At 42.0% G+C, this 12,630-nt stretch overlaps 1 protein-coding gene across 3 annotated transcripts in view; it reads right to left on the bottom strand.

The window, feature by feature from the left end:
• The window catches only part of DDC (dopa decarboxylase), a 90,199-nt gene extending 85,037 nt beyond the window's left edge, over window positions 1-5,162 (bottom strand). For 2 of the 3 annotated variants that reach the window (XM_019540986.1, XM_019540994.1), the window contains exon 1: window positions 5,061-5,162. The gene's annotated coding sequence lies outside the window, so the exon portion shown is untranslated. The remainder of the gene's footprint in view (window positions 1-5,060) is intronic. The other variant, XM_019541009.1, reaches the window with a different exon arrangement.
• Between the last annotated feature and the right edge of the window lie 7,468 nt (window positions 5,163-12,630).

Genomic DNA, 12,630 nt, shown 5'->3' with positions numbered 1-12,630 from the left:
CATGGGTGGGGTGGGGGGCAGGTGTGACCCATGAAGGGTAGGGGGGAAGGTGCAACACATGGGTGGGGTGGCAGGAGCAGTTGCAACCTGTGCGAGGTGAGGGGGCAGGCATTACCCATGAGTGGGGTGGGGCACAACCCCTGGGTGGAGTGGGGTCTCTCCCCCTACACCCCCAGCCCTCCCCACACCAGGACTTACTCATCTCCAGCAGTGGCAAATGCTGATAAAAGTGGCTTTATAATGCTGATAAAAGTGGCTTGCAGGATGAGGGTTGAGAGCACTGGCTGAGGGGAGAGCAAGGGGCCAAGGGGGCAATAACTAGACCAGGGTGGGGGGAGGGGAGAAGTGAAAAGATCAGCCCTGGGGCAAGTGACTGGGTTTTCCCAGCCCTGGGGCTGCGCAAGGGAAGTGTACCGAAGTTCCATGCAGCCGTTTGACTTAAACTGGAGTAAGTCTGATACTACATAGACCCAGGTTTATCGTAAACCGGGTTCTGCAATTTTTAGACCAGTTTGTATGTGTGAACTTCTGTTCTGTTACAGGTTTAGATGGATTGCCAGTCACTGAGACTGGGTCTGTAAGTGTGAGGTCAGCACTGGGACCAGCTAAGTTTAAATTGAACCCAATTTAACCTTCTGAATGTTTGTTCTGAGCCCAAGTGTCCAGAAGGGGTGTGGTTAGTGAAACACAGGTACCTCTTATGAATATGAGAGACCTCCATGCTTGGACCTCTGACAATCATGTATATATGGTGTAAGAGTGTAATTGTATTAAGGAAGCATTAGCAACTCCTTATTAAAAGAGCAATGTAATTTACTTAGATATAACTTGTTTGTGTAGCTTGTACTTAGCCGAGGTCTTGAGACAGAATCTTTTACTTAGGCAGTCATGGTCTTTATAATGCCAAAGCAAAAGTTGCCCCATAAACTAAAGAAAGAGATTATTGAAAAACATTCATTTTGGACAAATCAGCAAAACACTTCATTCTATATTCATGCACTCACTGAACTGTAATGCCTGAACAGATAGTGGGACATTTCAGCAGTCACCAGCTCTATTACTCCTCCTTTTGTTCAATATCACACAAATTCAGTGTTCATCCCATGATCTCTTTCAAAATACAAATTGAAGGGCATAAAAATAAGCTGTATTGTGTATGCATACAGTATTGTAAATTATTACTCATAATTATTATAAATGCATATATCTGAAAAAGCTATCCAAATGCCCCACAGTAACCTGCTACAATACAAACAACCCCCCACCCCTGTGACTGCACAGCTCTGGTGGTCACCTATCAGAAGAACTGTCAGATTCCATCGTTGCTTCATATGCCTTTCCCAAAATGTGATTTACCTGATCCAATGCACCAAATGCCCTCATGGGAACTAGGTGCATAGAACTAAACACCAGCTACATACCAGAATGACCTTTCACAGAGAAAAAGTACAGAGGACAGACACACATACACCGTCAGGGGCACATTTCTCACAGAGCAGCGAGTCCCTCTCTGATGTCACTATTCTCACGCTCAAGGGAAACCTATAAAACCTTTTAAAGGCAAACTTGGCAACAACATTTTGTAAGATGTCTGGACACTAAGTACCAAGGACTTAATATGGACATTGGTTTTATGGCACACTATAAACTTACCGGGTTTCTGAGTTTCTTCCATAGTTGAAAGGTGAGAATGACCCTCCTCCCTGTACCTTGATCTCCCAGTAATCAGCTTTTTTTCTTCTGCTAACTGTTTGCCTGCTACTCCTGGAAATTTCTCTACCCTCTCTTCCAACTGCTTTTTACTATGCTGTACTAGCTTTTACTGATCAGACCTGATGAAGAACGTCTTGCATTCAAAAGCTTGTCTAACTGTATCCTAACTATGCAGTTGATCCAATAAAAGATATCGCCCTAAGAAATCCCTGCCTCTTGCATAGTATAAACACAAGTCTAAAATATACTTCTATTTGTCTCTTCACTGGGTATTTTTAATAGCATAGATAGCAATGAGTGACATCTGTTGGATAAGTGTTTCCTATTATCAGGATTTTCTCTGAGATATGAAATGTCTATTAAAAGCTACCTTTATGCTTCTGTTATCCTCTACAGGATTAGGGTGAGGATGATATAATTAATTCTCATTCCAGTCTAATCTATTAGTTGTGTGGTGGACATTTCTTCCAGCGCTGACACCTTTAGCGCTGGAACTTTAGATTCAATCATCCTTGAATTTTGGAACTAAATCCAAACCCGAACTCCTACCTCTGTTAAGCTGTGCATTTCAATTAAATACACACACACACACACACACACATTAAGATGCAACCTTTAAATGTGCCTGTTGTAGTACCTCATGGGGAGATAGTATTCCAGTGTTTTGTGCCTGCATTCTCCTAGATGCCCTATTCCTCTGGTGACCTGCTATGTCTCTTCCTGCAGGGTGTCAGCTAAACTGCAGAGAAGACTACAAAGCATCATGAAAGTGGCAGTTGAGACAGAAAGCCCAACCATAAAGGAGAACAAAGACATGAGATTCCTATACATTGACTTTGACTGACTGACTCTGAAGCAAAACATTCCATTCCAAGGGAAAAAGTTGAACATTTTTGGCAAAAATAAAAAACGTTCTGTGAAAAGCTTAGGAGAAATGACATTTTCTACCAAAAAAGGTTTTTTTCTCAAAAAATTTGAGTGGCTCTGTATCTTTTTGAAGAGTATGCATGTCTACCCAGTGCAAGTTAGTTGTGTGCAAGTCAGCCCCTGAACTGGAATTGGCATAACCATATTAGTACAGTGCTACACCCAGATAAATCATCATCACCCTTCATCTCAGCAGAGCTACTTCTTCTGGATCCAACACCATATAAACATGGCTGGACTGCTTCTGGTTCCATAGCTAGCATATGCAGAACTATTTGGGGTTTCTCTTCCCAGCACTTCCTTGCAACAGTGTAGATATACTCGTAGATGCACAAGGATTAAACGTGAATATGTTAGTGGTTTCTACTTATACACCACTCTTCTCTCACATTGGTGTTAGTTCTTATGGAAGTCGCGCTATTTTGTGCTGACAACGTGATTTTTACTTAAAGATTTCATAGACATTAGGGCTGGAAGGGGCCTCAGAAGATCAAGTCTAGCCCCCTGCCCCAAGGGCAGGAAATCAGCTGGGTTAAAGGATCCCAGCAAGATAAGCATCCAAACGTTTCTTAAAAGAATCCAGAGTAGGTGCTTGCACCACATCTGGAGGGAGTCTATTCCAGAGTCTCTTCCTTAATTATTGATAATAGGCGTGACAATATCCAAATAAATACATAGCCTTGCTATGTTGCCACACCTTGACGACCGAATTCTCCATTATGATGCATTAGCTCTATTGTGAATACCATGGGAATGCACATTCCCTTTTAGTTATTTCAGCAGTACTGGATAGTTCACATATAAAAGCCCCTGAATGCAACAATGATAGAAACTCTTTTGAGTAATGAGAGATAAAGGATATGAGTTTCTGAGCAGCAACAGGATACCTCAAAATGTTCATCCTTCAGGTTCAGTTTAGGTAAACACCCATCATTAAAGTACTTATTCATAAGGCCTGCACTTTTCAAGGGCTTAATTCTGAATTCTCTGTGTACTCAGAAATTCTATTCATCAAGTCAATGGGACTTCTGAATACACAAGGCTGTGCAAATCTGGGATCCAAGTTTCTGAAACTGGCTAGAAATATCAAAGGGAAATTGGGCCTCTGCCAAGATGTTAAAGAGTGCCTTCTTTTCAGTTGGACTACATATGATTTCCCAATGCTGTGAAGGGCTCAGCTCTTGTCAAGAGATGCTTAAGGACCCTCAATGCCTATCAAATTAATATGACAGTTGAGGCTATCCTGGCTCTTGGGAGATGTTCACTACTTTTCTGTACTAGGCCCTGAGAGAAAAGGTTTGTTTTTTTCTTGTAGTTTCTGAGATCAGCAGATCAAGCAGCATACCGTTTCATTCCTTTGTTGATCTGCTTAATTTTTTCCGCTACAATTTAAAAATATTGTTTGAAAGTAAATACACCTCCTTGAAGGCTGTGGAGGTTAAAGATTACTTACATTTTCAAGTTCAGCCCAATAGCCCTTCTGTCTCTTATCTACCCTGACTTCCTCAAGCGCAGCTGATATACTTTATCACTCATCACTCCATTAACAAACTCAACCTGGGAGGGAGACATGCATTATTACCGAGTATGTATTCTATTTGCATTCACCTGTCTCTAATCATTCAACAGAAATTTGTGTCCATGTGTTACCACATGGTTATTACTAAGACCTAACCCTATTCCAACAGTGAACATGCAGTTCTATTGACTTCAATAAGAGTAAAATTATTCACATGGTCTCCAGGTAGCAATTCCATTACTATGCTTTTTAAAGTTCTTGGGGGGGGAGGGGGAGGTTGTTTTCTGTTTTTACTTTTCTTGGCTATGGCACTAGAGAAGAATTATACTACACTACCAAATATTTATATTGTAGCTCTTCCCACATGGACTAAGTGGTAACTAGCTGCTTTATAACTCAAAGATTTTAACAAATCTACATTTTATTGTAATGAAATTCATCTGACATTATATTAGAATTATTTCTGGTTGCATACAGGACATTAAGTTCATTTTTTATTTACATTTTCTTTAAAAATCAATACAAGAAAATAAGTAAATCATGCATATATATGTGCACACAAGGAATATATTCAATAAAATTTTGTATATCTATGTTAATAATTATTTCTAGTTAGTAATATTTAAGTTTGTCTATTATTACAGCATACATACCATGGGCTTATTGGCACTATTTTATCTATAGTGCTATATATTCCTTCAGTTCTGTTTCCTGTTGATAAAGTTGATAAAAGCAAAAAAGGGAGTTATGCCTCCAATATGCTCTTCTAAATAAAACATGTTTGATACTGGAAAGTTATTAGCAGAGCCATAGGTTTAACTAACAAACACTGCACTAATTCAAGCATTTATCTACTCAAAGTTAGTAGCCATGAAGCTGCAAAGACAAAGCATGTTACTTACAGTCAACTGGTGAGAATGCTCCACCTTTTCCTTCTTTTTCTCTTCTTTTTCCCTCACCTCCTCTCTCTTTGCTTCTCTGTGACAGTTATAAAGCACAGGAGAAGCACTTGCCAGTTTATATGGGCAGAGTATTTACGTCCCCTTAGCCTATCAGAGCCAAGTGCTTTGCATCTGACATTCAGAGCAGCATCCCCACTCCACCAGCTCATACATCCCACCCCTCTGCATAGAGGTAGGAAAAAAGTAATCTATCTAAAAGCAAACCCAGCATAGCTGAGAAACAAGTGTCAACCAAATCCAGAATTTAACAAAGCACACTTTAATTAGTTTACATGACTAATCACATTTTATTGCATGTTAGTATGGACATGCATTCAAACACATGCACACATATGTGTGTGTTTGAGCACACACACACAGTATGCAAAAGTTTCTGTAGTAACTTCCCCAATCTCTGTAGTAAGGGGAAGCCTTTGGATTGCTTACATAGAAGACTAATACCCCTGTGTGGGCAGGCAGGCAGGCAAAGATACAATATTACTAAAGTGACTGTGAGCTATAAAGCTATGTACACATGGGATCAACCCCAATATATGTGTCTATAGATGTTCTCCACTATTTCTCTGCATTTGTTTTATGCCATATATACTTGAAAGCTATAACAGGTTTTCAAGCAAAGATACTCATTTGTTTTCCCTCAGGGTTTATTTCCTGTAGAGTTGTGTCTCTTACAGAAACAGTGTTTCTTTAGACCCAGTAGGCTGTGTTCAAGGAAGGTGTGAACAGATCACAGTACAGAACAGCTCATTGTTAGGTAAAGGACCATGAAGATACTTTGTTTAGCACAGCTAGTTCCCTTATTGTTAAATTTGGTGCATTTCCATTGCAGTCTCTCTATAAACTGCACAAATAGTAAAAAATGTTTTTTTTTGAAAAGGTAAAACATGACTTGAGAGTTCATTACGCTTTTAAAGGGACTATCTTTAGTTGTAATACCTGTATCTCAGTGACAACACTGTATCATGGTGAAACACTTTCTTATGGGACAACATCTGGTGGCCGCCTATAAACTTGCCAAGGGGCACCAGCAGGCAGTGGAAGAGTCCCTGTTCCCCCGAGCTCTACTGGGGGTAACAAAGAACAACAGCCATAAGTTGACAGGGTAGATTCAGACTAGACATCACTACTTCACTGTCAGGGCAGCTAGGATCTGGAACCTACTTCCAAGGGAAGTAGTGCTTGCCCCTACCCTCGGGGTCTTCAAAAGGAGGCTGGACAGCCACCTGGCTGGAGTCATTTGAGCCCAGTTTTTCTCCTGCCCAGGAGGGGGTTCAGACTTGAAGATCTACGAGGTCCCTTCTGACCCTGGTTCTATGATTCTATGACCCTACCAACTATGAAACATCTACAAACAAGCATGTGGAGTTTGCTTTAGCAATTGTTTTTTTCATTTTATTTTGGAATATGTTTTGGATTTTTGGGATCTCTGATATGATTTTTACATTTGTAGCTCACAAACGTATGTATCTGGTACCCAGAAATTCTGTAGAAAGAGGACATTTTAATTGCAAAAGTGTTCCAGAGTCAATGGAATTAGACTTGTTTGTTCCAGTGTGGCTTGTAAAGGCTTTCAAGATTACTTAATTATATTCAACATGCACAATGTTTTGTTCTGGATTTCAACATTCTGTAAGAGCACTGGAAATCCAAATGCAGCCGCCTTGCTCAGGAGAAGCAGAAAACCAAGATGTCTATAGCAACTGCAGGCAGGCTGAGCAGTCTACTTCAACTCTTTTCATTGAGTCACTTGTAAAAGGTAAACGAACTTCATAAGAGGTGAATTTTCATTGCACTATTAAAATCACTGAAGCTGTCAAGGTAGATGCAAAAATGTTATATGTTGAGACCCTCTAACTTGTCAGATGCCCTTCAATTTGACTTTTACAACACAGTATCCCAAAGTTTCTTATATCAACTCAATGAAATATTATTTATTACATGCAACAGAGGAAACAGGATGTGGAGAATAGGATGTGCAATGAGGTAGACGGACAAAAGGGAATATATACTATCCTGACAGACTGTTACATGTCAAAATCTAAGCATGATTGCACTGGTCTTCTCAAATCCCCTTATAACTCTAAATGTTCCCTAGGATTTTCCTGTACCTTCCTATGTACATATCACCTGCTCTCGTTCTCCTAATCAGCTATTGACAGTACCTATGAATAAGCCTGATTACCAGAGATTTGCTGTGTCAGCCACAGCCCAACAGACTGAATTTTCCATTGCAATATGCCATGACAAAGCAAGTTTATATAAACCAACTTAAGATACTGCTTATTTCACAAAACATCCCCTGCTGCCAAAATATGATGGGGCTGAAGAACTTACCTTATCATATATACAGAATGTATATATAAGAAGGGATGGGCAAAATTTGCTTCAAATTTCAGGCTAAGTTTTAGTAAGCTACTGACTTACAGTTTAGGAAGATGTATCAGGACATTTCTTATCTGTGGGCAAGATATATTCCACAAAGCAAATATGAAGGTTTTTATTCACCAGCTACGTAGCATTTTCTACTGTTGTGAACACCTGCGATTAGTACAGCATCTTAAACAGTTATATCTTCTGGTTACCAAGGTTTTTAATGTAGATAGGACACATACAATAGCATAACTAGGAGTGGGTGACTTGCCTACCAGCCCTATGTACTGAGTTAGAAGGGGCACCAGAATGGCAGCGGCTGCTGCTGGCTATCCAGCCACCCCACTTTATTCCTTCTGCTGTTGCCTCTCCGGCTGCAGATCCTGCGTATTACACCTCTGGACACATGTGTGTGTTTCTATATTAAGATAGAGATGCCCACAAATCTATACATAAGCTGAATACATTAGATATAGTAACAGAACCTAAGACAGTACACAGATATCAATCACTGAAGACAGTATTGGCTCAAATCATTGTGATAACCTTATAGTTTTGTTATCAATAGGCTAGACCAATTTGCTTTTTATCCCTCCACCTAGTTAATGTGGAATCAAATACAAATGAAAGGCTGGGGGCTAGGCATGGCCCTCAGGGACATCATGGCAATTTTGCCACTGAATTCAGCAGCAAGCAGGAGAGGCTCTTGGTTTGCTGTCATTTCCATCATAAGGTAAAATTCCCACTGAAGGCAAGGGACATTTTGCTAGCATAAGTTTTGCAGGATCAGGACCTGTCCTAGATGATCTGTCTGGAAGAGAGAGACAAATAGGGTGGAATGTTCGGTGGACATAATGGGACAGATTCTGCTCAACGTCCATACCCATTGTCCATACCCAACGTCCATAATATCTCAGAACTGTGTTGGTTCGTTGTGTTGGCCTAGTCAGTATTCCGTATGAAGTCACTTCATTTAGCTTTTCTTTTTAGTAGCAAGCTCTTAAATTTATCTCATTTTCCATAGGGGAGGGAAGAAAATCTTGCTTGATTTTGCTGAACAGCATTTGTAGGAATGCATGGGAGTTTTTCTTATGAAGACACCACAAGAAAGAACTTTTGTGCTTTTATTTTTGAAAGGGTCTTTGTCACTGTCAAAACTGCTGCATGTGTCTATACATATATACCAATACGTAAACCATATAAACGACATAAACCACTACAGCTGCTGTGTCCCTTAAATGAACAAATAAATGAAAAATAAAAGATATGCACTAAACTAGGCAAATATATGAAAAGCAGAAGTGGTTTATGGCTCCTATTTGATCTTCAAAAATAAAACAAGTTTGATGTTGAAAGCTATTGGCAGAGCCTCAGGTCTAAGCCATAAAATGTTGTATTAATCCAAGCTCTTATCTATATCAAGTTAGTAACTGCAGCTACAAAGACAAAGCATACTACTTACAACCAGGTGGTGAGACTGCTCCTTCCCTTCCTTCCTGTTCTCTTCTTTCTCCCTTGCCTCCTCTCTCTTTGCTTCTCTGTGACAGTTATAAAACACAGAGGATGCAGTTGCCATTTTATATGGGCAGAGTATCTATGGCTGTGTGACATGGCTGTGTTTCGATTTAGTTTCAGATTCGGCCATTTCAGAGTATAGTAATTCATTTCAGTGTTTTGGATCACTGTCCTGTTTTGTTTTGCCTGAATCTGTTTTGGAGATATGGCTCTGGCAAATCTCTTCCTCATCTGCTTTGAATGGCCTCATCTGCTTTGAATGGCCTGCAAGCTTCACACAGCCCTACTGCCCAGCCGGGCAGGGCTTGGGGCCCCAGCGGAGAACAGGATGGAACCATGGGTGGCTCGTCTAGGTGAGGGGGAGGTCTGCTGCAAGACAGGAGACCCCTGTGCAGATCTCTGTTCCCTGTCACGCCGGGTCATGGGGCAGGGAAGCAGTACAGAGTGGTGAGCAAGCCTGCTGGTCCCTGCCATGTGACTTAGCTCTTCAGGGAGCAGAGATCCACACCAGGGGTCTCCTTGCCACTGCTGCCCCAGCGACATGGGGCTACCTAGGATGGGCAGTGGTGGCGAGCATGGGTCTCTGTTCCCTACAGAGCCAGGTTGCATGGCAGGGATCAGCACTGCCCGCCTGTGCGACCCGGCTCCGCACCGGGGTCTTCTCCCCGCTGCTGCCCACCCTGCACTGCCCTGGATCTCTGCTGTCTGCAGAGCCGGGTCATGTACCAGGGACCAGCACTGCCCTACTGTGCAACTTGGCTAGGCAGGGAGCAGAGATTCATGCCAGGGGTTTCCTCGCCACCACTGTCTGCCCCATGCTGCTCCGCATTTCCCTGTGGAGCCAAGTTGTGCAGCAAGGCAGCAGCATACAGCTGTTTCCCTGCAAGCCTGGCTCTGAAACTTTGAAATTTTATGAAATGTTTTGGATGCCTTGTTTCATTTCAGACATGTTTTAGAGCCTTTGGTTTCAATTTGGATTTGGTGTTTCAGGTGCTGAAACAGCCCAAAACACCTCTGGTACAAAATGGCTGCTGAGATTGGCCCTAATCTATATCCCCTTAGCTTATCAGAATTAGGTGCTTTGCACCTGACATTCAGAGCAGCATCCCCCCTTCACCCACTCAAACATCCCAACCCCCACATAGAGATAGGAAAAAAGTAATCTTTCTAAAATCCAGAGCAATATAGCTGAGGAACAAGTGTCAACCAGATTTGGTATCTAAAAAGGTTCTTTAATTAATTAGCATGACTATAAAAATGTACTGCATGTATATACAGAAAGAGGCAGAGTAGAAATAGATGTTGTCTGGTATCTCATTTGTATCACCATCACTTTTTTTTGAGGGCGGCACAAATGCTGAACAAATAGATGTTGATAGCTTTTGTTGCACCACATGAAAGGAAAATCAGTGGCACAGCAAAACTTAGTAATAGACTCTGCCACTTTATTGTGGCAAATGTCTAGTCCCTCTGGCTGAGCTTTTCCTGCTCAACCAGGCCCATGGATCTGGCTGGACGGGGACAAGCTCTACTTTCCCCACTCAGCCAGATCCATAGTCCAGCTCCACACTTGTTCCATACTATCAAGGTCAGCACAAGGGGTGATGTGCTTCATGTGGCAATGTCTATTTCTAGCCAGACACACACACCATATACAAACTTTTCCCATGATAACTGCCCCAACCTCTGTAGTGGTGCTCATGTGAGACAGGAAGCCTTCTGGACCCCTTTTATAGAATACAGGCAGGTGAAGAAATGATACTACTAGGGTGACTGTTGGCTAAATACATATGAGATTAACCCTAATACAGATTTTCCCTATAGTTTTCCTGTGCTTGTTTTATGACATATTTACTTGAAAGCTGTAACAGGTTTTCAAGAAGAAAAACAACATTTTCTGAAATATAAGAAATACAATATGCCCCCCAATAATTATATTGTATATATGAAAAATTTAGAAATTTGTTAAATTTTTCCAGGTATAGAATCTAATTATTGGAGGTTTGCCTTGAATTTGTCCCCCCCTGACTGCTACAGCAGGGAAAATAAATCTGTATGGGTCAGGTAGTCCCTTGCCCTCTGCCTCCCCCCCAACTTCTGATGAGGTACATGAGATGTTCTTCAGATAACTAGCCAAAGTGTCCAGATCACAGGCCCTGGTTCTCATGGGGGACTTCAAATCACCCTGACATCTGCTAGGAGGGCAATACAGTGGTGTGCTGGCAATCCAGGAAGTTTTTGGACAGTATTGGAGACAACTTCCTGGTGCAAGTGTTGGAGAGACCAACTAGGGGTCATGCTCTTCTTGAGCTACTGTTCCCAAGCAGGGAAGAACTGGTGGGGGATGTAGTAGTGGGTGGCAAGTTGGGCAGCTGTGACCACAAGATGACTGAGTTTAGGATCCTGACAAAAAGAAGAAAGGAGAGCACCAGAGTGTGGAGCCTGGACTGCAGAAAAGCAGACTTCAACTCCCTCAGGAAACTGATGGGCAGGATCCCTTAGGAGGCCAGTCTGAGGGGGAAAGGACTCCAGGAGAGCTGGTTGTATTTTAAAGAAACCTTGCTGAGGGCACAGGAACAAACCATTGAGATGTGCAGGAAGAATAGCAAATGTGGCAAGTGACCAGCTTGGCTTAGCAAAGAACTTCTTGGTGAGCTTAAACACAAAAAAGGAAGCTTACAAGAAGTGTGATTGCAGAGCTTCTGGCCTTTATTTTTTAAACTTATGGTGATTGGGGAAGGTCCCAGATGATTGGAAAAGGGCAAATATAATGCCCATCTTTAAGAAAGGGAAAAGGAGGATCCAGGGAACTACAGACCAGTCACCTTCATCTTAGTCCCCAGAAATACAATGGAGCAGTTCCTCAAAGAATCCATTTCTAAGCACTCGGAGGAGAGCATGAGTAGGAACAGTCAGCATAGATTAACCAAGAGCAAGTCATGCCTGACCAACCTGTTTGCTTTCTCTGATGAGATGACTGGCTCTGTGGATGCAGGGGAAGCAGTGGACATAATATACCTGGACTTTAACAAGGCTTTTGATATGGTCTCCCACAGCACTCTTGCAAGCAAGCTGAGGAAGTATAGGTTGGATGAATGGACTGTAAGATGGATAGAAAGCTGGCTAGATTGTTGAGCTCAATGGGTAGTAATCAATGGCTCAGTGCCTAACTAGCAGCTCGTATGAAGTGGAGTGCCCCCGGGGTTGGTTGGATCCTGGGGCTGGTTTTGTTCAATATCTTCATTAATGATTTGGAAAATGGGTGAATTGCACCCCCAGCAAGTTCACAGACATGGAACTAGGGTGGTGTAGTAGATACACTAGAAGGTAGGGCTAGGATTCAGAGTGACCTAGACAAATTAGAGGATTGGGCCAAAAGAAATCTCACGAGGTTCAACAAGGACAACTGCAAAGTCCTGCACTTAGGCCAGAAGAATCCCATGCACCACTACAGCCTGGGGACTGACTGGCTAACCAGCAGCTTTTCAGAAAAGGACCTGGGTGCTACAGTGGACAATAAGATGGATATGAGTTAGCAGTGTGCCCTTGTTGCCAAGAAGGCTAACAGCATACTGGGATGCATTAGTAAGAGCATTGCTGGCAGATCAAGGGAAGTGATTTGGA

The sequence above is a fragment of the Crocodylus porosus genome, unplaced genomic scaffold (genome assembly GCF_001723895.1).
Source record: "Crocodylus porosus isolate Cpor-Errol unplaced genomic scaffold, CroPor_comp1, whole genome shotgun sequence".
Lineage (NCBI taxonomy): Eukaryota > Metazoa > Chordata > Crocodylia > Crocodylidae > Crocodylus > Crocodylus porosus.
Note: the sequence above shows the minus strand (reverse complement) of the source record. Positions and strands in the feature narration are given on the sequence as shown.